This window comes from Labrus bergylta, chromosome 16 (assembly GCF_963930695.1).
Source record: "Labrus bergylta chromosome 16, fLabBer1.1, whole genome shotgun sequence".
NCBI lineage: Eukaryota > Metazoa > Chordata > Actinopteri > Labriformes > Labridae > Labrus > Labrus bergylta.
The window spans coordinates 23,141,985-23,169,889 of record NC_089210.1 but is presented as its reverse complement, the minus strand read 5'-3'; the positions used below and the strand labels follow the sequence as shown (position 1 = coordinate 23,169,889).

The window sequence follows — 27,905 nt, the reverse complement described above, 5'->3', positions numbered from 1 at the left end:
CCGGGACACTGAATGCAGCAATTAACACCCTGTGGAGTGCTGTTGTCAATGTTATGAGGTGATTGACATGAGGCAGAACATGACTATAACAGGTGGAAGTAAAAGGTCAGGAGGGAGCAGGTTTCTGGAAGGGGCCATTATCAAACTTGTAGCGCAGGAAAAGGAAATTTAATTTCCTCACTGGCCACTGTTAAACTGGTGTCGGCTACTTAAACAGTAGCCAGAAGTTACCAGAGTACCAGGGCCTGGTTGGGGTGAGAAAGCTCCACCACTTCATCATTTTGAATTTGTGTTGCTTCTGTTGCACTTGCCCCTTTAAAAAAGTTAAGTCATGGCATTTTTTAACTAATGTTGCTTACTATAGGCAGAGGTAAATATAAAAAAAATAAAATGATGTATTGGCCTTCATAGAGTCCTCCAGAGACCTGTATGCCTCTTTTTGTCCAGTATGCAAACTGCGGTCCTGCCCTGCGTGTCTAGACAGAGGAAAAGGGAGAAATAACTGCCAGCATGTACCGTAAAAGGACTCTTTCTGAGCGGAGGGAGTTTAATTACTTTTTCCTTCCCGATAACCTCTTATTAAATCTGACATTTACCTTCTCTTGCCAAAAATTAAAACAGAGGACCTACAGTAAATACTCAAATTTGTTGGAAAACAAAACAATTGTGGGCACATTTTGATTAATGCGTCAGACATTTGTCGACACGCCGCAGCGAGACCGGTCACCAAACAGGACTAAGCTCGCTTGTTTGGAATGGAAGACAGCGAGTGTGTCATCTAAACACAGTGGCTTTTAAAACGTACATAAAATAAAGGACCTTGTTGAAACCTGTCTTGCTCTCTTGCCAAAAAAAGTACCAGCTGTTACTATTTAAGTCAATTGAACATTTCCAAGAGCTAAAGGTCAGTGTGGCTCTATTTCTTCCCTCCGTTAAAGAACATAGAATCTACAGAGGTGGGCACAGTTAATTAAAACTTCACTTTATAACCTTCCGTTATCAACAAAGGTTAATCATCTCAGTCCATTATTAATAAACTAATGTTAGAACATTAACCGGTGTTACAGTTTAGAGTGACCGTGTTAATGGAGACTTTCAGCGACATGTGTCTGTTGTCGTTGTAGTTAAACACATAGGCCTACATGATTGGTATTTTTGACATTCAAATAAATAACTCAACAAAGTGCTATTTGTTAGGAAACCTTCTGTCTCCAACATCTGCTGTAACTATGATAACCACCGATACATTCAGCTAAAAGTCGCCAGTTAACATGGTCGCTTTTTAAACTGTAACACCGGTATTATGTGAAAACAACAAAAACATCAGCTTTTTGCAACGTTAATAGATCTGAGTCCTTAAGAGGCCATGATGACTTAGAAAACTCAAAACTACATTGAAAATCTACAAATAATAGAAACTTTATTGATTTTAAATAACCACTGTCTTCATTCCAGTAGTGCTCTGGATGTATACCTTCATGTAGATCAAGCAGCACTTAAATCGCCCACAGTAGTAAACATTGCATGGCTAATTATTCTAAAAGCTCTCTGAAGAACAGAAGGCTGTAGTTTCTGCTCAGGTTGTCTGCGATCCATCTTAAAAACAGGGTCAGGGCATTGAGGGAAACAACATTTACCAGGAATTTTGATAATTGTTTTTATGAATAATGTCCATGTTTAAGAACAAATATTGACAAACGGTTAATAGACGTGTGCCCAATTCTGAGAATCAGTGCAATGAAAAGTATCTAACAACCTACAGAAACAATGTGTTCACTAGAGAGATACACCTCCACCATACAGCCCTTATCGATATTATGTATTGCACATGAGAAATTAGAACTTGTTAACTCTGATACACCAAAACTCCTCGGACTGTGTGGTCTTGTGTTTTTAAAGGACCACAAAATGAATCTGAAAAAAAGAAACACAAATCCTAGCTGAGACAGCAAATGAGTTCAATGTGATCTGAATGTGTCAGTGTTTCTCCATCCATGTCAGTATTGTACAGCTCGCTCAGCCAACCCAGACAGATCGACTTTCACTCATTACAGCATTTCTAGATTACTGACAGACTGAACAGACCTTGTCCTGCCTCCTCTCTCCATCCCACCGGCTCCTGAGCATCTCCTGTCACCAGGCCTCACGGTGTAAAAACCACCGTTTCAGCCAACGCTCTGTGACTGGCAGCGGAGAAAAAATAAACAGCTCTGGATTATGATAATTGGTTGGTCAGCTCGAGCTCGAGTGCAGCACTGAAGACATGCTCAATTAATCAAGTGTTCTGCTGAAACCTTTTATATCCAGCACAACAATAACCTTTTAACAGATGGGAATCATTTTGCTTAATTAAAAACAGAAATAAATACAGCCTTATGACAACAGAACCACTCTGCTGGGTGTTACACACACTTCAGCCGCCCCCACAAGATTTTTCTAGGTAAGCCAGGGGCAATCAAATCAATCGCAGAGAGTCCTGTTTTATGACCTTGTGCCTGTTATCTTAATTAAATCAAAACGAAGCTACCTACACGAGACCTTGTTGAATAGCCTTCACTATAAAGAATCCATTTTGTACCAATGAAAAAGTAATATTGAAACTTTTCTGTTGAACAGTAACACCTACTGTAACTGCTCTATATAATGATAAAGGAAGCCTCATATAAGAGTCTATCTTAAAGGGATAGTTATTTTTGGGTTGTATGAAGTGTTGTCAATTTTAACTGTAGTATCCCTTTAAGCATAATCTGCATTTGAACCTTAGTCATATATATAAAAAAAATCAGGCAAGCAATAATGACATTTTAGAGAAGATTTATTTTCAAATGATTTAATTTATATTAAAATTAGGGCTGTCAGCATTAACTAGTTAATTGTGATTAATTAAGGTATGAAATTAATTCCTGCAATTTTGTAATCCTGATTAATCCCATGCTATTTTGTCCCGTATATACACTGAGGATAGGGGTGCAGGGGCTCCCTGTAGTCACAGTGATGGAAAGGAACAACTCTGAATGTTTCATTTTACTTTAACACATTTTCAGACGGCTCAGCTGACAAGTCAAAAGCAATATCCACCTCATGACATCACATTTCACTTTTTTACTTGTCCCTTTAACTGTTTCATTGACCTTTCGATCTGTAACAAGTTCCTTTTTCTGTGGTTAAGTTACAGTAAGTAAAGTACTTCTAACTTTGGACAGTACAAAAATTCAAAATAAAAGCCTAACAATTTAAATTTTTAAATGTGAAATAATAGAATTTCAAACATGCAATCAAAAACGTGATTAATTGCGATAAACCATTGAAATTGATAAATCACAAAATTAATAAAACAGATATAACGTTTGATAGCCCTAATTAAAATATATTTAACTACACTATCAAACAGTACAGTAGTAAAGTTAAATGTAAAAAGTATTAAAAAAATAAGTTTGTGTGTATTCTATATATACATTATGTTAAAAAATGGACATAACGGACATTAACTCAATGCTGTGTGACAATGCGGAATATACGAAACGTAATAAATGAATAAATAACCATGAATATCAGTCCTAGTTTCATCATCAAGAAGAATTCTCTCAGCACTCAGGAAAGGTAGCTATGTCTTATGAATACAATACTTAATGACAACATGAGGTGCATTTTTAGCTCTGCTTGTTGGTACTACTAAGCCTTTAATCCGACTCTCAGGGAGGAGTTCTTGGCACTGAACTGTACTGTAAATACCTGCACATCAAAACAATGATGGGACTTTGTGTAAAAGCACCACAAAGCTTAAAAATGGGATTAGCAATAAAAACTGTTTCACATTAACCCATCACAAGTAGCAATTGCTTATTGGCACAATTGGGTGGGCTGCCATTAAAGTTAATCAAGACCATCCTGGATACCAGAGAACTAAATCCAAACACATGAAGCCCTGACTTTTCACATTCAGTCATAATCTGCTCAAAATTTCCATTCATCTGTTGCTAGCATACTCATTTTATATTCCAGTATAGCTTTAGCTGTAATTTGTGTTAAGTGCTGATTGTGTTAAATGTGTTGGTAAACTCTGTCAAGATGGTGCACATGAGTAACACTGCCAGCTCAACATTAACATGTTAGCATTGACAGTAGGAGATGGTTAGTATGCTGCTTATGGCATTTTACTGAAAAAGCTGTGTGTTCATACGGGTAGCATGGCTGTAGATTCCTCTATCCCCTCCTGTAGGCTCCTCTAACAATGAATGATAGAGCTTTAAAGATAGTTTATTTACAGAAGACTTATTGATGCTCTGATTTTCATCTAGTGCCATCATCAGGTTAAAAAAAAAATCCTTTTAGCCATTTCTTGCAAAATACAAATGTCTATTTCCAGTAGCCGCTCCTCTACATATTGTCCAGTGTTGATTAAGTTGGAGTGAACTAATCAGTACAGAAATATGATGAAAACAGTTAGCATTATGACTGGGAGACTGTTAGCATACTGTAATACTTTAAAATACATGCACACATATCAATCAGAGCTTAAAAAAAAACGGCTCAATTTGGCTATTTTAATAAAGCCAAAATGATAGTATGAATTGACATTTGGAAAGATCTGGGTTTTATTGCTGAGCCTAGCCAAATGCTCTGTATCACTGGAAGAAGCTTAAATTCCGCTCAGCAACTTTGTAGCATCCATGCTGTTTCCGACTTCAAGCACATGAACACTCTCCAGATAAAAGAAAGACTTCACAACTTTGGAACTCGAACAATTCAAGGAGCACAGGAAGAATTTTGTTGAATTTATTTATCCTTTCATAAGTAGGCCAATTATCATGGAGCTATAGGCTGGTTTATTGGCCAATAGAGATTATCTATTGTGTCAGAGCTTCCTATTTATACATGAACTTGTGTGAAGTGCAAAGATGTGAAAACTATCTCCCAGCTCGGTGAGGAGGACCGGTCACCACAGGCTGCCCACCAACACACAGGAGGACGGGTCAGTCTGAAGAGTTCCCAGGCACATGTTGATAGCTGTCTCTCCCCCAGTCTGGGTGTCACATTTCATACTACTGCTCTCCCTCACACACTCTGCCTTTCTCTTTCTTTTCCTCCGCTCTCAATCAACCCCTCTCCCTCCTGTGGTCCAATGAAAAAGAAAAAGCCACTGTGTCACTGAAACCACACTCGGCCAGACAGACTCGTTTGACAGAGCCTCTCTCACTGAGTCTATTTCTCTTCGGGGTTGACCTGGACTGCTGGCATTGGGCTAGTTTAGAGCGGACTTTGGGAGGAGACAGACTGTAATCTCGCCCTTAATCCATTTTAATCAACAATAACACACAACCTCCAGTCCCAGGGCGAGGTCTCAGAGCCTTTCTGAGCCCCAGATTTACATCTCAGTGAGGCAACGTTGAAATATGGCTTTGATTTATTCAGGTTTTATTTGGCACAAATTGTCTGAGTTACCGATCACATGGCTCGGCCCTTTTTCCCCGGGGCGTCAATAGAAAGTATGTTTAAGCTGTGCTTAATTACAAAAGAAAGTTGATGTTACAGGAGCAATTCAACCATCATAGTCTGCTGGTTTCTACAGTATCTGCTTTCTCTTATTTTTTCTAAATGAACATTTACAGAATAAAAATAACTAAGAGGACTTCTACACACTAAGACTTACTTCAGACTAAAACTAACAGGTATCAAGGAGTTAAGGGAAACACGCAAAGCACTGTGATGATTCATATAAATTTGTCCAACATTATTTCATTAAACAAACTTCAGTATACTGAGAACCCATCAACTTTAAATGTGTGAACTGACAGAAAATGCTGTTTTTAAATCTTACATTTCTTCCTCAGTAGAGAAATGTACTTTACTCATTTGTGCTCATGCTTGTTATATATGTCTGTTGTCTATGTTGGGTTAGACACAGACGGATATAAATAGCATCTTTTATAATAAGAGGGCTAAATAAATCATCAAGAAAACCAACCAAGAAAACACACAAGTCACACAGCAATATGTAATGTAACACATTGAACAAAAATGGGAGGATCAAGAATTAAACTTCCTTCTTTGACTATTTCATACTTTATTGTTTTACAAGTTTGTTTCTCATCAGCATTCAAAATACTTGAATGATTACTTGGAGCCAAAAGTATAATATATTTTTATCCCGGGTGTCACTATCTAGAAAGTGTCCATAGGTTGGAACGAGATATAAGAGCATAAAAGTTCTCACCTTCTTTACTATGTCAACCCTGCTGTATTCTTTCTAACCAGACACAGCACGACTCTGTCAACAGTACACAGAGTTAATTACACTCGCTGAAGTTGTATCCTTCTTCATTACACTCGTATTACTGGTCCCATCGCACCCTGACAAGCTCCTTCTTTGTTAGGAAAGTCTCCTCAGAGTGACAGGATGTGTTAATATCACTTGGCTGATTGGATGCGATAAGTCTTGCACACGTCTTGTGTATTCAGGCCCGGTGTCCAGCAGAACGCTCTGCCTGCATCCCAATGCCTCTGAATCGGCCTCTTTGTCCGTCCCCCTGCAGATCCAAATCATCAAGGCCAAAGCTGTGCCCTTGTGCGCTGTCGCCATGGGAACAGGGGACCGCGGCTGCCAGCAGGTTTGCTGTTTGCTTTGGCGTGAAATCAAAGCACGAGTGGAGGTGGGGATGCATGGGGTAGAGTGGGAGTTGATGTGGCTTGACGTGGGATGGTGGAGGTGATACAGCGTCTTAAAGTGTGCTTGGTCCCTCTAAACAGGACACCGGTCCTCCCCGAGGGAAGGGATCAGGTTTTCATGACCACGTCTGCCTTGCCATCAACCCAGCGTGCTCCTCCTGATCCTGACAAGATCTGTGTGTGTCACAACCAACAACATGACCCCACCCCATGCAAACTTTACCGTACTCCACTTGCTCAATTTGTTTGCTTTGGTGCGCATGGCTGAACTCTCTGAAAACAAATACGACATGCCGCTTTGAATGTGACAATATCAGCCACCTTGCAGAAGTCAGTAAGGCTGCTGTTTACTGCCCTACAGATTGTGTTACATGACTTAGGCATGATTGTGTTGCTTGTGACAGGTATGTTTTTGTTATTGTAGAGAAATACAATCACTGTCAGGAGCAACTTAAGACACACAGGTGATTATATACCATAAAACCACACTGTTTCTTTTGATTTCCCATTGGATCACCAGGAGAACTTTTGTTTGCAATTCCCTCATGTGCCAATTCATCAGGTGTAGAATTTGAATTTTTATTTATCATCCCCTTTGTTGTATAAATACAGTTATCTTGGTTTGTCATTTTTGTGGGTGCAAAATTCATATACCATGGACAAGGCCATTTATCACTGTCAGAGCCAAGACTCACTTAAAGCCCCTCCACCAAAAGAGAAGTCCTGTTTTGACAGGCGTTCTGGAGGCAGACACAGCAGAGGCCGGGACAGGCGCTGTAGGGGGTCTTCTGGCTTACAAGGTTCTGACGTCCCCGGGCCCTCTCACATTCAGGTGTAAAACCCCTAGAGCAGCACAGCCAGGCTAACATTGCTCGGGAACTCGCAGCGCCACAGTGTCTGCTGCAGCCCCCAAGCCTCCCCGCCCGCTTCTAAAATAGAAGCAACCTCACACCAAGACATGGCTTCACATCTAGTATATAAGAATCTGAATATTCAAAGGATTTGCAACTCCATCCATCATTTCTTTCTGAAAACTGAAACAAACCTAAGTTCACTTTTTTGAGCAGCTATACTCATGATTTTTATTTAATGTTTGTTCTAAAGTTGGGTGGGAAATTAAAGGGCTCAAACTCAATCATAGATTCTTTGCATGTTCATAACCTCACGCTAGACGCAATGGATTCTATTTGCTGGTTAAGGGTACAAGCATGTATCGAATTCAGAATGTGATAGGGTATATTGTTGAAGCTATACTGACAATGTTCAAGTCTTCTTTCAGCCTGTCCCACACTAAAAGGTTTTTCAAAATTTGAACAGATGTTGAAAATATGAGAGACCCCACACATGATGACAAATTAATTTAACGGTTTGTCTCTTTAGTTTGTGGAGACAGCCCACCGCACACTAACAGATTCCTTTTCGTGGCTCAGTTGGTGGAAATGGTCGTCTCAGGTCGGAGGTTCAATCCCCTGCTCATACAGCCACATGTCCGATGTGTCCTTGGGCAAGACACTTAACCCAAGGTTGCTTCAGCGGTGTATGAATGTGTATGAAAATCAACTAATGTTGAAGCGTGTACCTCGCTTTAGAAAAAAAAAAGGTATATTTAAAATGCCACTTCATCAAATCGGGAAGGTTTTGTGTAGCTGTAGGTGGTGCCTTTTCAAGCCCAGTATCCACGATGATGAACAGATGATTCCCCACGCCACTCACCTCTGTCTCCTGTGCAGCAGCATAGCGGATATCAAAACCACACATGTTCCTTCAGCACTCTAGATTCCCTGTCTGGGAAAGGCCCCCTGAGGGTCAAACTTCGGCTTCTTCCTCCTCTTCCTGCTATTTGTGGGTCAAAGGCGATGGCCTGATGGTGAGTCGTTTCCCACTATAGCTCTGCAAGATTCTCTCTGAGTGCTGACTTTTGTGCTTTTGAAGACAACAAAAATACTGAGAAGGGTGAGTTGATGCAAAGACAGTTGACGGCGAGCAATAAAAAGGATACATCTCTTGATTGTTATCTTGGCAATATAATCTGTATCACAGTCAAATATATTCTCTGATATGACTGAGATTGTTTGAGAGATTACATCAATCTAAAAATCAACCCTCCCTCAGAATAATATGAATAAGGAGATTTGACTGGATCTCGGAGCATTTTTCTTGGGCCTCATTAGTGTCAGGACTGATTTCCCTTCAAATATTGAGCACTGGTCTCCTTGAGGGACCCCTGTACCATGGAAGCGGATCTGTCGAATGGAGTGATGATGATGGGAGCCTTTTTGACACGTGTACTTTTACAGTGAGCGAGCATGCATAATGCATGTGGCTTTAACCAAACATCCAGCGCCCCGACTCTTCTGGGGTGTTATCTGGTGTGCAACTCGGGCTCTCTTCCTGAGTGGGATGGTGTATCAAATTCCTGGAGGCCCTGCTTCCTCCAGTGTACACATGTAAACACTCACTGGCTGCAAAGCATGTGCACACAAACACATAGCATGTAGGAAAACACACACGCACACACACATACCATTGTACGTCTCAGATGATTAAGCAGCAGATGTTGTGTTGCAACATCCACATACTGAGTTTAATTTGAGGGAGGAATTATCTTCACACATTACTAATGAAGAATTTATGAAAAGCAACAAATGTCCATATTATAAGTATATCTTTTTTCATGTTCCCTTGATTGGGCCCGTGCAAGCCAAACAACTATTCTGAGAGATATCAGCTGGCATGGAGAAAGAATTTTCTATCAAAGAACATTAAACTTAAGCTCTCCTACATGGAATAACTACAAATATGGAAGGACAAGAGGATTTAGAGCATCACAAGCTTCTGCCTTCTGACAACACACAGCCACGTCTGGCCTCTCCCCTGAGCCCCAGTGGAGACAGCGTGGGCTAACTACAAGACATCTGGCACGACTGACTGTGTCTGCACTGTCAGGTCAGGTTTGCAGATAACAAAAAACGAGATATTAGCTGTCACTGTCAGAATGAATGTTTACCAGTCAAATGTGTTGTCATTTCCCATGAAAACATTGAGCGTTCGTTGCACCCATGAGTAGACAGAACACAGATGTTGTGTAATAACCGAGGCAGCTGGGGGGCATTTGGTTCTTGCAATAACAAACGGTGATGTTTAATGATGCTTACCAAGCCCAAAGTTTGCTTTGCATTTCATATTCACACAGCATGCCAGGGAATGTGATGTGTATGTGATTGAATGGGTCAGTTTTTGGAGCAACCTCAGTCTTTTGCCATCCAACTGTGGACTTTACGTTCTGCCATTTCTACCATGGTGCTTTCAATAACTAGGATTAAGGCAAGCTTCTTTGGGGATCTGCCATAGGCATGGCAAACACCTTAGGGCCTTACTGATGGCATGATAGAAGGAGAGAGAGAAACAGAGACAGGAAGGGTAGGATGGGGGGGGGATACAGAATGCATGAGCAAAAGAAGAGAAGAGGGTTGGGCAGCCTAATGTTTTGGCAGAGTTGAGTTGTTCTCCTGCTCGAGGAACATTGCTATAAACCATCACAGAACAGAGCTATTTAGGATCAAATGTACATAAAACCAAGAATTTCAAACTATTTTAAATGAGTTGTAATCCAAATTTGTAATATTGTTATTTGCATGTCTGACCTTTATGTTAAATGAAGCTACCAATCCTTCAAACCAATCCTAAAATTGACCAGACAGTTGCTCTTCACCTTACTTTTGCACTGTCCTTTTGTGATTATTTGCAGTATTTCAGGTGTAGAACATTGTTGTTTTATTTTTGCCTGCAGGTTTAAAGTATTGTTTTTGGAGAATCTTTGGTTGGTTGTTGAGCTGAATGATGTTTGTTCCTGAATGACACAGCCCAACTTGTAAAAGTTGCATGTTTATGCTAACTGCTAACTATGGTAGGGATAGCAAATCATTTGTTACTCACCATTCTAAACCACTTGGCTCTTGGGATTGTTTTTGACTCTGACTATCTAGGGCTATATGGCTATGTAATAGCTACATGTTGTTGCATGAAGACACAATTAGATGTCAGTCAAAACTTATTTGCAATACATCCACATTTGAAAAAGGTCTAAAAGGCAAAATAAACAATTATATTTAAATGGCTTCATAATAATTATGATCCTTTATTATCCCAGTTTATTGGTGATACTTAATGCAGATTTTTTTTCAAGCTTTAGCCCCCATTTTTGATATGATAAATGCATTTTAAAATGTCAGAGGCTTTATCATGATATCAGCTTTAATCACTATAAAGTCTAGTTGAAGTGTTTATGACTTGGTTTTGAGAAGTATGGCTTGACTAAACTCAGTATGAGTACCTGAGGGTCTGTCATCAGGGCCTCTTAAGGCAAGGTGAGCCCCGCAGCAATCATTTTTAACAAGGACCGCAGGAGTTTTCTAAGCTTCAGCTGAAAGGGAATCGTACCCAAGGTGCCTTCCAGGACATATTTGAACATTTTTTTTTACGCTCTGTGTGCATTATACAACCGCTCTGTGGTTTCAGCCTTCCTTGAAAATGAACCCCTGACTGTGAAGGGGCTGACTTATATCTGTGTGTTTATATGTGTCAGAAAATGACCGGACTCAGGGCTGCGACTAAGGCTCCTCTGCAGATGTAAAAGTTTTGATACCTCTCTCGATGCGTGGTAGTACTCTCTCGCTAGTGAATTCTGAAAGGGTCCAGGGGAGTCCGGATGTAAGACAAATACAATTTCTCTAACTTCATGATCTTTAAAACAGTGTAAAAACCACAATATATGTAGCAGTGATGTTAAAATGGGTTCAGAGGACAGCTGTTATTCTTACCTTAGAGGTGTTACATCTGAATATATTTAGCTAGATGCAGCCGTCTTTGCATTGGCTTTTCTTAATCTCAGGAACTTGTCCGAAAACTGTTTTAAGCTATACTTTTCACCACAGATTCCCTTATCTAAGTTTGTTGAGCCAGACCCCTATGATTATTGTGTGAAATAGACTTGTTTCTTAGATGTTTTATTTGCCATAATTGCCAAATAACAAGCTCCCCACCAATAACAAATGTAATCAGTGGTATTCAGGTGCGTTTGGTTCACAGCTGCACGTACTGCATACATTTTCATTGTATTTTCTTGCTTATTATAATAATAATAATAATAATAATAATTCACGAAAATGGCAAACAAATCCAAGGGTAAAATAGGAATTACAAGGCTGAAATCTTCAAACAGACCTAAGTCATAGCATGAAGAAAACAAAGAGATATGGACTGACAATACTGACTTGTAAAACATTTGGAGGAGAGGGCCCATGTTCAGCATATGATTTATAACAAACAAAAAAACTGGCTTCATCCAGCGTTACACAGTAAGTGTGCTGTAAGTTTGTAAAGTGCCAGGCCTGGGCCAGCTTCCCTTCTCATTTACAGTTAGTTGTGTGAGCATATGCAGAGCCCTGGTTCAGGCTTACAGCTGATTATTTACCATGGAGCAGTCATGGTGAGCAGCAGCCAGGAGGGGTCCTTCGGGGGCCTGGCCCGAGGGGCAACATGGTGTCTGACAAAAGAATAAACACTGGGGACCTCCAAACCCACAGAGCCCAACCTCTGCCAAACTCCGCCCACCAAACTCACCAGCATCATCACACCAGTTAGTTTTTGAGAAACCTCCCTTTCCCAGCAGCGGTTTGTTTTTCGAAACAAGCATATTGGGCGGCAGGAATCCGACACGGCTTGTGTTATGATTTTGTAGTCATATACTAATCAAGCATAACAGGAAGTATGTAGCTTTGGCTCTGGTGAGAAACTGAGGACGATGAACCAGTTATTCAGGTAGAGGCTAAGTGTTGTCCTTCAGGCTCTACCTGCACATCACACACTAGGTTTAAACACACACATCCTTAGTGGTTATGCAAGTGTGCATTGGATAGTGAACATATACTATACTGGATCTCAAATTTTGACTGTGAGAGGCTGACACTGACATTAAGCGAATGTGACAGGAACATCTCTCTATAGCTGTTAATGCTAGGAGGATAACAGTCTTATTTGGGGACATTGGTGGTCTTATCATTAGGCAGTCTCGGTTAAGGTGCATGGGACAGCCATGAGGCCTGCAACTTCTGTTTATTTAGTTCACTTGGTGTTTCCATAAGTGAGCCCTGCACTACCTCAGACAGCCTTTCAACACCATGAAGCCTGTCTCCCTGCTTCAGTCGGGACAGCAGCCTCCACCCCCTCCTTCTTCCTATCACTTCTGGGAGCCAGAAAGAGAGATGTCCCAGCTCGACTCACATCAAAGGAAAAGGAAAGGGGAAGCGCTTTGACGGGTCTTGAACTATTTTTGAAGTATCACTTTAAAGACTGACATGCAAAGATAGCAGCACTATAGACAAGTCAGTGTACTGTAGTGACAAGGTTCCAGGAAAGGAGACCATATTTCTCCCATATCAGCTCCTCTGTATAAAATGTACAATACATTTTCAAATCTTTTTTCTCCTTTACAAAGCTTTTCATAGTCAGGCAATATCATATATTCCTGAATTCTTGCCCCATTGGCCCTCAAATCATTGCGCTTTAAATGCTGGACTGCTTGTTGTACCTAGTCTCAAATAATAGTATGGGAGGTAGAGCTTTTAAATAGCACTCCAATGGAAACATGAACAAACAGTGCAAACTTCATACACAGACGAAGCTGATTCATCATGACGGATCCTGCCATTGATATCAATGTTCTTTCACCTCTGTTGAAACATCTGTTAAACCTCTGATGCAGATTCATCGGCAGAAACATTTTGACAAATGTTTGACATGGACATACCCTTTGGTTTCTTTTTAAATCTGCGCTGTTTCTTGAAGTCCTCCATCCTTCCAGAAAATTGGTCGGAGTCTGAAAATGTCCTGACGTATGCATTTCCTCTATTATAAATACATTTGGATGACTAGAAGGCCAATATGACACTACAAATTAAAGTGGAAAAGATCCTGTCAAAATTCACTTTGAATTAAATTTCTAACCTCACTAGCCACCACAGTGTGTGCAGGAGAATCCCCCTTGTCAGTCACATCATATGTTTGTATGATTCCTCCTCCTCTCTGGTGGCCTGGTCACGCTTAAACAATAGCTGAGGGCCGACTGCCTCCAAGACACACAAACATATGCGGTGGAATGTGTCTCATGTTGTGGAGGGTTTCCTACAGTGAACTCGCAGGGCTGAGAGGTGTCACGTTATTTAATTACACACCGCTCCAAACTCCCGTCTGCCTACAGGGCCACCCCTCGCCTTCATCTGCTTAGATACGATTACATTTGCAGAGAAAATATGAATATGAGCTTTTGTTTGCATAACTTTAATTAGCCCTTAATTAATATTGTCATCTCAAGAGCAGGCCTCAAATCAGGCTGGCAAATTAAGGAGACAGTGTGTGTGGAATGCGGCTCCATTTCAAGACAAACTGAAGTGAGACACAGCCCACAGAGAAGGAGAAATCCTCTCATTTTGAAAACACAATGAAATGGATACCGGCCTCATGAGTGGTATTGCTAACATGACAAGACAACATCTGTTTTTGTAGGGCCTCCAGACTCAGCCGGCAGACCCGACTGTGTTTTATTTAGGAACTAATAGTTCCTCCTCAGAGGTGTTTAAGATTGGGAGAGGTTTTGTATATCAGAAATTGAAACCCTCACCCATTGAAACTGAGAGTTACCTTGGTGTCGGCCTTGTCTTTGTCATTATCGGTTTTACGAAAAAACTGAAACCTTGTCCCGCTGAGGGAAATTGTTGTTTTCTTGATGGAGAAATCACACCTTAACTTGACTCCTTTGCAATTATTCCTCCTCATATCATATATAAGGACAGGAAATGTATATGTACATAGTTTACTGGGAGAGCAGTGGGAAAGAAATACAGCACAAATTCCAGTAAATGTTAGGCATGTCAATAACTAGGGGTGGGACAACAAACGGATACAATAATATAACGTCATCCTGACTTGTGTGATATATTTATTGAATCGCTGTTGCCATATATCAGTATGCTAATATGTCACTGTAAATTTGTCACTGCTGTATGACTTCTCACAGTGGCGCTTCAGTCATAAATGGAGTGACTGGAACAGGGGTTAATTAGCCAAAGACGTTGACAGCATGGTAAAAGAGGAAGAAGACAGTGGGATAATGTTGTGCAGCGATGAGAGGTAGTTAAAGGTTGAAGCGTGATAAGAGAAACTGACTACAAAATGCAGTGAATATATCCTGCACTCCAGTTAATCAGATATAATGTATCATACGATCGTCTAGCAATTTTACATTTTTCACAGGCCACTTATTAGTATCGATCAGTATTGTTTTGTGAGTCACCCTATAAATTATTTACAAGCTTGATTTTGGTTTGATGGAGTCTCAGGGCCACCACACGTTCTCATTTCCAGACACACACATCCAGAAGTAGTCTCTAAGGCTTAGTGAACACCACATGAAGGCTGTCTTTGTCCTCTGTGGCTGGGGTACGGTAGCTCGCTAACACTGCAGCCCCTGGCCCTTAAAACAGCAGTGTGTCACCCAGGAGGTGTCGGCCCGAACGTGCTGGCGTCTCTGACATCATCCACCGGGGTTCTATTTTCATGTTTGCTTGCGTGTTGCTGCCTCTTTTTGTTTATGTTTACTGGTTAAGTGGAAGATTGCTGGACTTGTTGTTTTTCTTTGATGATTCTATGGAAGCATGCAAGTCACTAATAGGTTCCCTTTGCTCACTTAGCTTAGCTCACTTCAGGAAGGTAAGGTGGTTTTTATATTTGTGAAACAAGCATGACATTTCTGCCACTGACGCTCTCTCTTATTAGGGTTATAAACACACTCCAGAGAAGGCCACCTCCCATAATTATTCGCTCACTTGACCCTGAGTGAACAGAGGAGTTTCTTTTTCCACACCAAGAGGGGTTTACATTTGCATGAACACAAGCTTGGAGAAATTCAGATTTGTGCATTTGTATGCCAAAGTGTGGCTCTCACTTGCATAGGCTGCGCTAAAACAAAACTCACCGTACCCATTGGAAGAATCATTATTTCCTATGGTGTATGTTGTCTTAGTGTTTTTACTGTTTCAGTCCTGCCAGTGTCATGCTTCTATAAAGCTGTCAGTGTCATTGTAGGCTCCTGAAAGTCTGCTGGTTTTAATCCCTCTAAAGGGAAACAGGCGTGTGTTTCTGTGGACCTGTTTATCAGCTCAGGTGAACTGCCACCTTGCCGGGTCACAGTCATGCTGCAGACCTGCTAGCACCATGCTCTTAAACACAGTTTAAATCAAAGCTCCAGCTCTGATGCTAAACACAATGATTATGATTATGCAGTCACTGTCTAAAGAAAGAAGAGTCTTAATATAAAAAATACATAAAAAAGACATATCATTGTATTCTTTGCTCAATGAATAAATGAAAATTCCCACTGAGGGTAAGCAGATGTCCCAAACCTTGTCCTAGAGCTTCTAATAGAGGCCGACTTTGCTCCGTTGTATCGACACTGTAATTTTTTTTCATTCCGACATTAGTCTGGTGGGAACCAGTTTTCCCAGAAGTCACATGAGATATTTCCAGTCTGCTGGCACTGCCAAACCAAACGGCGAACCTGCATACAGTCTGCACAGTACATGCAGCTGGTTTAGTTCCAAAAATATTCTGGGAATGGATCCACCAGAGGTGTGTGTGTGTGTGTGTGTGTGTGTGTGTGTGTGTGTGTGTGTGTGTGTGTGTGTGTGTGTGTGTGTGTGTGTGTGTGTGTGTGTGTGTGTGTGTGTGTGTGTGTGTGTGTGTGTGTGTGTGTGTGTGTGTGTGTGTGTGTGTGTGTGTGTGTGTGTGTGTGTGTGTGTGTGTGTGTGTGTGTGTGTGTGTGTGTGTGTGTGTGTGTGTGTGTGTGTGTGTGTGTGTGTGTGTGTGTGTGTGTGTGTGTGTGTGTGTGTGTGTGTGTGTGTGTGTGTGTGTGTGTGTGTGTGTGTGTGTGTGTGTGTGTGTCCCTATCCATCGAGCTGTAGTGCCGTACACATGTCCCCAAATAGCTGCTTACCCGTCTGTTCTCCCACAGCCTCGGAGCAGGAATGGCAGACAGACACGCTCCAGCTCTTACACCAACCTGAACCAGTTACCACAGCTCACCTTGCTCACAGTAGAGAACAGAGTACCTAAATGCACCGCAGTGTGCTGGAAGCCTCAATCAACACATGAGCCATTTGGTGAAAGTTTTCTTTTTAACCAAAAGTAACATGAGCTGACCTTTTTTGCTCCTTTCCACCAATGACAACTTGCACAACAAAAAGTCAAATCTAAGCAAGAGTATAAGTCTCATTTCTTTCATAAATATCTCAACACACACTCACCTTAAAGGTCCCATATTATGCTTTTTCTGGTTTTATATGCCCTTTAGTGTGTTTTCCAAGTGTCCTGTGCATGTTTAGGCACATCTATGTGCAAAAATTCAAAGTCCGCGGAAACGCAGCTTCTCCTACATCCTCCTGTTAGCTGTAGCATTAGCTGCATGTAACGCTCGGTTCTAGCCGCCCTCGATAAAAATTTGTCAGTCTGATGTCATTGTCAGTGTGAGATCACTGATCTAAGCCCATTGGCTCGTTGTGGCAAGCCCTGCAGCTCATGTTATGCGCCCGTTAACTTCTGTAGCACGCCCACGATATGCCGTAGCCTGCGGTAGCACAGTAGTGCTAAGGTGCTAATGTTTATGCTCTCCTCGGTCGGAGCCAGTGGCTGCATTCCCAATATGGTAAAAGAGGGGGGACATTTCCGAGAACCGTGCTGAGCAACTGACCAATAACGACAGAGCGGATCGGCAGACCAATCAGAGCAGACTTGGCCCACGTGGGGTCTAACAGTGTGGGCTCAACAGAGTGTAGCTGATGGACTCAGAGCGTAGAGGGAGCAAGGAGGAGCAGTACATGAAAACAGACACTTTTTTCAGACTTTAGCTATTGTGAACGTACAAAAGTAGGTACAGAGATTAAATATACGAACCCCAAAAAGGGCAGAATATGGGCTCTTTAAAGTCCAGGTAAGCATCTTATTTCACAATATAAAAAGGCCTACTTTGCTTGTAAAAAAATAAAAAATATCTGCCAATGCAGTACAAAAAATGTACTTGTGCTATGAAATGAAATGTACTATCTTAATAAGTTAGAACATCTCATTACAAGACAATTAACAAGTAAAACAATAATGAGGTGGGGGGTTTATTACAAGAAATTACAGAAATAGCCATCCTAATTTTTGAATTTTTGCATTGTCATCTTTTTCCATTCTTCATTTTACACATTATAGATCAAGGTCAAAACAAGCAATCTGATTGGCTGTCCCTTCAAATTATAGTACAACCTTGGTGCTGTGCTTAAAGACAACATGCTAAGCATAAAACAAAAACCTGTTGTATATTGCTGGAGAGGTGGAGATGTTCCCTGGATTCAGAGTCATTTGATTTCTAACAAGTAAAAATGATGTCTTCAGTAAAGACCTCAATTTGTCTTTAATCCTGGTCTCTTCATTTCTACAGGTGTGTTTAATTTTTAGTACAGATTTGCTGTTCAGAAAGAAGTATCAACGTGCTTTAAGTATCAAATGAAACCAGTAGCAAGCAGTTGAAGAGGTCAGGAGTTTGGAAGGGTCCCTCTTCAGTAATAGGGGTGCACAGGACAACTCTGGCCTCTCCACAGAGAGCACCATACACCTGACCTTCCCACAACATTCAGTGGGAGTTCAGGTTGTAAGGATTTATGAGAGAAGGTGAGAGGCTCTGGCGTAGGCTGTGCCCCCATGACCGACCCTCAGGGGCTCCAGCTCTCCCTTGTGTGTTGACAGCGTTACTGTGCAAGTGGACCCCTGAAAGATTGGGTGTGCTTTTCTCCCAATTGTTCTGACCCCTATAAACTGTGGCCTGGCTACCAATAGGCTTTTCCGGTTGGAATATGTCACCCTTAAATGGATCTCTCAGGTATTGGGGCCTCTCAACGTGTGCCTCCAGTGGGCTACCGGAGCCCCAGGACTGGGTTCATTAACTCCGCCTTGATTGTTCGAGCTTTGAAAACGTCCGGTAAAAGCAGGGATAATATGACTCTATGAAAAAGCATTAGGAGCCCCTGAAGACTAATTATAACACAGACAAGTGGGTTTATAAACTTTTACAAGTATACCATGTATGGAATCCACATTTCTCCAATTTGAATTGTGAGAAGTCTTAACGGTTGCTATTAACATGCATTTTATTATAACAAGGAGGTGTTTCTTTTCTTTGACCGGTACATTTAATTCATTGTTTTATTGTGACCAACTTTTTATTTATTTCTGTCAAAAATGGAAGTTGTTAATCATCAATAAATCTCTGTCATGTAACAATTAAAAACAAACTATGTCTATAAAAAACAGAAAAACAATAGCGACAAAGTATTGACCTGCAACACTTACCTTAACCCCTAAGCTTCCTCTTCTTTCTCTGAAATGCACAAAACAAGGAGGACAGCTCTTAAAAGTGTTTTTTAGGTCAAGAAATTAATTACACAAATAAATTCCTTAATAAATAGATCAAACACAAGAAATAATATTGTTAAAAAAATAGCATTGAGCGCTACCAGATCTACCCTAGCTACATGAGGCTCCCCAGATAAAATCTCCATTAATGAATGAATTCACTGTTGAATAAGTGTGCAGTGGATGTCACGCAGCAGCCAGCATCTTTTACCTCCAGACAAGAAGCTGTGTCAGCAGTCTTTGGTTGTGATTAAGATTCTACACAGAATCATCGTTCAACAGCATGACTTCTGGAAAAAAAGTTGATCTTTAAACTGAATGTTTCAGATGGAGGATCTGCAGTGAGCACCCAGAAACGTCTAGCTTCCACATGATATGTAGAAATGTCCCCACTTGGATTAAATCACGAAGGGAAGAGTTTAGAGATTGTTTAGTTGTCTAATTCATTTTGACATCTGATGGCCATGATCTAAAAGCGCCATCCAAATAAGCAGTGAGTATTTTATCCTTCTTTTCTCTAGTCCTTGACTGAAACAGCTTTTATATGCAAGGAAAGGAGTCAGCTGTCCCGTCCATGTAAACATGATGTAAACACAGCTCCAACAACAACACAGCCAACGGGAGTTGCACTTTGCCCTCAGAAGTCAGAGAGACATTTACAGAGGATATACTTGATTTCTGCTGTATCTATGTGTAACATCTTGCACATTCTTCCTTCCTAAATTAATTACAACCATGCTTTTGAAATGTTTGAAGCAGTTTGTGTTTTCGTGGCTTTCTATCTGTTTACCACCGTAAGATCCAAGACGACAAGGTCACCGTACTTGTACAGGGAGTACTTCACTGTTTAATGCTGTGTCAGGTCCGTCCGTTCTCCTTTCTGTGGAAACTGGCCTCGCTGTGATTGATGAAGGCCCTAATGTGCGGGGCCCTCCCAGGTGAGCTGGCCCTCAGAAGTGTAGCTCTTTAAGGCGCTGTGCGATAACATTGCAGCTGTCCTCCTTGCCACCGTCCTGCTAGGAGCCTCATTCATCATAAGTGTGGGATACTGCTCACCTCACAGCAGCATATGATTCCACCCTCTAGCCGAGGAGTTTTACAGAGGAAACATGGGAATGGCACTCCCAACATGACTCAGCTTTCAAAAGAGCATTCATGGTTAAGTATTCTCTGCCCTTTTTGGTACTTTGAATTAAGAGGCTCAGAATATCTTAACAATGTGGAACCATTCTGCTCCTCTGACATGATGTCAAGTTCCACATTGAGCACATTAAGCTAAGACTTCTGCTACAGTAGAGTGTTCCCCCGGTTAACTGAGCTAAGATAAGCTAAGGTGGGACGAGGTTCAGCCTCCCGGCAACCCTCCCACTCCTCATTCCCCTAGAATCTTTGTGAGAGAAAGAGGTCTGCCTTCCAGGTCCTGATGGGCTCACTGGCAGATGCGACCGAAAACCCTCACTGAGCACCTCTGTTCCCAGTTGCTCATGGAGAGGCAGAACGTTGTTGATATGTCTTTACTAGTTTAACCAAAGGAATGCCCAGGCAGCAATAATTGAGTGAATGGACCTATTCTACAAGTAGGTCAACCACTTCTGCAGGTCAAAGAAAAGCCACAAGTAACAGCACATACAGCATTATGGGTTACATTATTAGCTGCAATATGATCCTACCAAAAAATGCTGTATGTTTACACACATTAAAATCACATTTCTTACAAGTTACTGCATATGAATATGTGCACTATCTTCATTTTGTTTACCCCAATATTAAAAAGCACACGTAAATACATGCCAAAATTAAGTTTTATTTCATTTTGCATTAGTATGTACTTCTAAGCACTTCAAGGGGCGCTGTTTTATCTCCCTTGGTAGAGCAGGCGCCCCATGTACAGCAGCTACAGGTCTCAGGTTCAACTCCCAATCCTGACACTATTTGGTGCATGTCATCCCCTCCTCTCTCTCCCAATATGTCCTGTCACTCTGCAGCTTAAAGGCCTTTGCACACTGAGTCCGTTTTTGTATCTATTGAAGATGATTGTAAGTTTAATTATTGGTTACATCGTTTGTTAATTGTCTTGGCATTTCATCTGTCTTTAAGTTTCAGTCTGTATGTTGTTGCCCATGACCCACTTACGAAGGGGGGGGGGGGGTCAGTCACAGTGCTTACCGTCATGACCGCAGGCTCAGAGATTAATGTTAATGAAGTGCATTAGCTCCATTCAAATTTAAAACATGGACATTAAGTGTATGCAGTTTGATTTGATTTTTTTATTATGTTACACAATACATGAATTTCAAGTTGAATATTTCTTTATTGACACACTCTTCATTATAATACATCTTTTTATGGTGAACAATAAAAGGGTGTTGGTTTTTGAAACATGTGTTGATCTTGGTGCCATAGCCCTTTGTAAGCATGCATGTTTCATATTCCTCCCCTTTAATTAGGCCAGACTGGAAAAACTGACCACACTTCTTGTTGTTGTTTCAGTGCAGGCCTGTGGAAAGGTGTGTGGTGGGCCTGAGAATTAATACATGCATGGCATCTCCTCTCAGTACCTGTGAGATTTATAACCAAGTGTGCTGGACGCATCACAGTGGTCAGACTTTTAAGAGGCATGTAAAACCAGGCTTAATGTCCAACATCTGACAGTTGGTTACCGAGCCAGTTACCACCAATGAACAAACACTCTACTTCTCTTTACCTATTTGAAAAACCAACCAAAGTATGCTGTGGTGGCTACCCTGCTTGGGTTTTGAATAAAGCAGTTCATGTTTAACCATCATTTACATTTGACCAGAACTATGCCTAAATTTGTGCTGCATGTATTAACAGAAGGGAGCGTGTCTCAACAAGTGGGTGGTTGTACGACAAACATGCTGCATCGTTTAAATGTACTCACCAGGTCCAGCACATTCATATGCCAGGCTTTTTATTAAAGTCATTTTAGAACAAAATTAACTCGATATATTTCTGTATGTGTTTACCAGGCCGGTTTATATCAGGAAATGCTAATGGAATTAAAACACTTTGTTTTTTTAAGTGCTGTCATTTTGTACCATGAGTCGATATTTACAACAAAGACTCTGGAAAAATTTCCATTTTATGTGCACTAGGATGTCCAGGCCAAATAAATAGAGGTTTAATATTAAAAACCAGGTTTCTTTTAAACCAAAAAAAGTGTTTTACAAAAGCAAATCATATGAGTAACAGGGCTGTTTGAAGAGATCAACATAACATGGCTCTACAGATAATAATGCTTACAGGACCAGATTTAAACCCAACTAACAGAGCTAACAGATTAAACCAGATGACCAAACCAAAAGGTGCACACAAAAGAGGACTGATCAACCTCCCCATGCTGTCAGAGCTCTTATGGTCCTTTTCCATAAAGCCAGGCTCCTCCCACTGTCTCACCTTTTGTTCAAACCAGGAAGGAGGGAGACACAGCAGCCAGGTAACTCAAAGGACAAGAGACATTTCACCAACACACAATAACGACAATCAATCAGTGTCCTGAGCCAAAAACAATGTATCATCCAAAGTGTTATATGCTAAGCCAAAAAACAGGACTCTGTTTAATCCGATGTTAAATGACAAGGTGCAAATGAAACTATAACTGTGGAAGCCTACAACCTCCTGTTTTTTCTCTGACACTTTCTCCAGGTTGGAAATTCAGGAGTAAAGCCTTGAGAGACTCTTCCAACTTTGATCCAACTTTAGGTGAGTACGTTCTAAATGTTTCTCAGCCACTACAAACGGTTTGATGTGGGAAATTATAACACACTTCATATCAGCTTTTATTTCATTTGGGTGTTCTGTTGCTTACACTGTCCTGTGGCAGATGCTGCTTAATCGATATTGCTGCATCCATCGTTCTGTCAGATCCATGACTACAAAAAAGTTGACAAGCATCTTTACTTACACTCTAAATGCTGTGCCTGGACCTTTATCTGTTGTGAGTGTGGGTGTGAGTTTGTGTACTTTCAGTAGTTTTTTTGCTAATCAAGCTAGATATTTGGGGAGATGTTTGTAGCTCAGTAAGTGGAGACTTGGGTTGGGTACCAGAGGGTTCAAGTCCCAGTCTAGACCATATGTGGAAAATGGGACTGGTTGCTGGAGAGGGTCTTCTTTATCCCCTAATTACTGGTGAAATGAGCATCATCAATGCATGTTACGATTTGCAATCATATCATTGATTATCACTATCAAAAACCTCAAAGGACAACCGCTCTATTCATATTTTTAGTGTGTTAACTCTGCAAAACTGTGCAGCGACACACATACTGAGGGCAGGCGGTTTGTATTGAAACCGTTCTGAATATTGTTTCTGATCTTAAATAGAAACCAGTGAGTTCATAGATCTTATGACATGTTGATTCGATGTCATATGGTCATCATTATAATCCATGAAAATATGAAGAGACATGTGTATTGAATTTCTTTAAATAGAGACGGAGAAGAACAGCGTTTGGCAGCTTTTTAAGACCAAGTACAAATGTTTATTTTAAAAGTGATGTTTGAATATTGTTTTATTTCCATATACTTGCAGACTTGGCTCAGCAGGTCAGCCCGTCTCTTAGACTTGGGCCTGGATTCAATTCATGTCTTTACGGGGACAATGTGAGCAAAAAGGAAAGCTGTGATAAGAGAATCTGAGTCACTGTATCCAAGTAAAATAAGCCAAAGACTGGCATACTTTATTTTTGAACATGGTCATGAAATATCAGGTCTGCGAAGTGGAAAAATACTACAGGTCAAATCAAATCCAGAGTGTCGACGCTTTAGCTTTGCTCTGACTTTTTTGGGGCAATTTGAGTTTACTTCATTATGTTTAAGCAAGATTGTGTTTCATGAGCAATAAAGCACTATTCAGGTTACTCCAACAACATCTGACAGTAAATTCTTGAAAATCTTCTAAATCAGAAGTTGTCAGCTCGACTAAAATTATGTTTAAAAAAGAAGAATTTACAGCTTGACCAAGGATGAGCTTCCTCTAGAAATCATGGCTCATAATTACTTTCATATGAGAATCAAAAGAATCCAAATGATAATTAACAAATACGTTTCATTTCCACTTAATCAAAATTAAAAGAAGTTTAGCTTTGGTCTTTTATCAGATCTTTTTCTATATTTTAGAACGATGAAAGGAATGTAACAAAATGTAGTTTTATTCTTTATCTGCAAGTCTAACGATCAAGATATGTTTATATCATATCAGTAAACCCTATCTAGCCATCATGCAACTTTTTAACCTGACAATTAAATTGCAAATTTAAACTGGAACAAATATCAACCCAGTAAGTCTGTTTATAAATCAAAATATTTCAACTTTGCAGTGAAGCTGGCAGCGCCCTAACTGGTGAAATCAATCATTCAATCAGCCCTGTTAAAGCCAGTGAGTGTGACTCAGGTGAGTTATAGAAGTAGTCTTGTGTCTGGACGCTATGGGAGGCACAATTTTCTATTCCTCCTTAAGTAAATACTACATATGCAGCGGGTATTAGGCTCCATCACAATCCCTAGTTATTTGGCAGGCTGTTGCTAATGGAAGCGTGGTCTTGAGTGGACGTCACGAGCACATGGCTGAACAAAGAGACCCTTTCTGTGGGTCTGAAGGTGCTGAAAGGCAGGGTGAGGGTGGCAGGTCCTTATGGAGGACCACTATCATGCTGGGCGTCCTACACCAAAGCTCATAGACAAAAGTGAGGTATGTAAACCTCCCGTCTGAGACCTCTGCTGTGGGCTGTGATCAGCATTTTGGGATGATGAGGTGAAGCACCCACTCAACTAATGCAACGATGGATTTCTGTTGCTCTGCATGCCAGACACTGATGTCATCTCTTTAAAGGACAACAGTCCTTGATAATAATTTGCAGTGATTACAAGCATCCAACATCTCATTAGGCATTTACCGTCAAACAAAGGAAGTGGTGTGTGCCTATAGCAGGCCAAAGAAAGGCTGCATTCTGCCCAGTTTCCTTCACTGAATGATTGGATATGAAAGTCGACATGGCAGAGCTTCATACCTCATAGATTCTCTGTGTCACAATGTTTTTGCATCATATTAAATCATAACTGGGACCATATGTGCCCACATAATGCCCTCTAGAATAGGAAGAGACAGTTAGCAGGGAGTATAAATCATAGGCCCTCAAAACACTTACGCTGGGTTTCTCCTGTAGAAGAATTCAGGAAAAAAAAATTAAGTTGACTGAAAAACTGAAATACCAACTCCTATTAAACAGCTGAGTTTGTAAAACACAATTGCATTGTTTTTGTAAAACATCGATTCACAAATGCCATGCAAAGAATGTGAGATTCTCTTCTGACTTTTAACCCTGTCATGACATCACCATAATCTGATGAACCCAGGAAACTGGAGCAAACATGCACATACAGCATACATGCTCCATTCTTCATAGCAGCTTGTATGTGTGTCGGAGCAATGGGTGGTCATACAGTACGGCACATTTCTGCAGCTGTGAACAGGGAGGGCTGAGCGTGCTAACCAAAAGGAAAGCCTCAGGGCCACGCGACAGGACCAGTGGAGCCACTCCAGTGATCCCCCCAGCCACCGCATACAGTCCTCCTTTTACCTCCTTGAATGTACACAAAGGAGAACTTATCCGAGTCCCCCCCGCCCTCTCGGTTCACCCCTCCATCCCTTCCCCCCCGCCTGCCCTTCATAATAAGACAGAAGTCAGGTCCTACCGCTGCATAATCAAAACCTGCCTCCATTGCCAAACAATCACAGCGGGCCGTGAAGGAAGAGATAATCCTAAATCAATCCAATAGAGGATGAGTGACCTGATATTGCTGCGCTGCAAGAGAGACGGGGACAAAGAAGGCGATGTTCTTTTACCTCTCATTTAGCGGGAGCGCTGCAGAGCTCCACTTTGATCTGTTATATTAAAAAAAGTTGAGCTCTATTCAAGCAGATGTTTCACATTATTCATTGCTATTCTAAATGATTTATTCATGATAATTGAATAATAACATCCAGAGGTGGACAATATACAAATATATTTTAACTCGCTTAAGTACATTTTTATGTCTTTAACTGTATCCTATACTTCTTTCTTTTAATACAAATACCTGTTCTTTCTTATTACATTTGGAAAACAGGCTTGGTATTTTGGCTTTAATTTATTTGACAACATGAAGACTGTTTTCATCCTTAATAGATCAATGGAGAAGAACGCATAGAAAGTTTGTACAGAAACAGCAGTGGACATGTTCTTCAGTGGGCAATTTTACTTTGAGAAAACGTTTTGGGCCTTTTTGCCTTGATTGGATAGGACATTTGACGAGGGGAAAGCACATGTTGGAAGGAGAGAGTGGGGGATGACATGCAGAAAAATGGCTGATGTTGGTTTCGAACCCACAGCCACTGCAACGAGGACTACAGCCTCTGTACGTGGGATGCGCGACATAACCGCTACCAGCACCCCTGAGAAAACTTTTGAGCCTTCACTTTTTCCATTTTAATTCAGTCATACATTTTTTCAATCCTTTTGTTTTAAATCTGGGACTTTTTTGGCACAGTAATGTGGGGTTTAGAATATCAGTACTTTTGCTTCCCCTGCAATTCACTTTCAGAGAACCTTTTATCAGAGCCTGTCGATTATTAGTTGATAGTTCTCACAGGAAAAAAAAAACAAACGAGCCAACAGCCAGGCTGCTTACATGCAGCTCTGACCTCTGTATACCTCCTTCTTTCTCAGACTTGCAGTCACAGCCTAAATCTGAAACCCATCACTCTCATCGTATCCGAGCTCCAGCAGCCGTGTGTGCTGGATCTGTCACCAGCAGAGAATACTGTAAAATGTTACGTTTCCTCTGCAGTGCCTTTACAACACAGCCACCCGGAGGCCACACACAGCTCCCAGAGATCCAGAGATGAGAGTAAATAAACCAGGGGAGCCATCCCTGACACCATGTGTGGCTGCGTACAGTGCAGCAGACTGGTGGGAAAACAAAGCTGGGTCAAGCATGATTAACGCCTCACCTTTTCTCAGGATGCTCTGTTATGGTTTTGTGCAGTGGACCCCAAAGCTTGATATAATGATTTCCCAGTGAAGTCATTGTTTTTCTTGACTGAAATAATATTGTAGATTTAAATATTTATGATATTTATGAAAAACAGACCCAAAAAACATTATAAAAAAATCATTTATTCAGTTGGTCCATTATAGGTAAAGGTGGTCGTTATAGGTGTTCCATGGTGATGCATGGTTGCAGTGCTAATGATGACATCGTGGTGTATGGATTGAAAACTAAGAAGTTTTGTGTACAGTCAATGCAATTAAATTCCTGTTGCCCTCTCTACACTATAATATAAAGAAGTTAAATGAATAAATACAAACATCAATGGTGTAAAGTATGCTCATGTATTCCCGGACAGGTTGTTCTAGTTTCAAACCAAAAAAACACTTATGATTTTAGAGAGTTGCATCTTTTCAAGTGTATATATTTGTTTAGAACAATCTTTGGAGAAGCAGAGTGGGGACAACAATCTTTCAAATTGTTACTTTAATTTCCCCTGACACAGCTTGCAGATTTTGATTTGATTTTGTTCATTTACGTTTCCTTTAAAAGCAGGAAAGAGAGAGAGACATTTTCACTAGCCAGTTGTGAAAAGTTTTTTTTTTTTTCTCTGGACATTGCTGAACGGATCATATCATTAATTATACCTACCATCCATTTTTGGTACTTTTGAGCTTTATTTG

General features: G+C 40.8%; 1 long non-coding RNA gene across 1 annotated transcript in view; it reads left to right on the top strand.

Moving 5' to 3' along the window:
* LOC114920989 (uncharacterized) overlaps positions 1 to 27,905 on the top strand; it is a 124,267-nt gene that overhangs the window by 20,657 nt on the left and 75,705 nt on the right. Inside the window, exon 3 of the long non-coding RNA XR_003809280.2 lies at positions 22,840 to 22,896. This is a non-coding gene — a long non-coding RNA (uncharacterized lncRNA). The remainder of the gene's footprint in view (positions 1 to 22,839; positions 22,897 to 27,905) is intronic.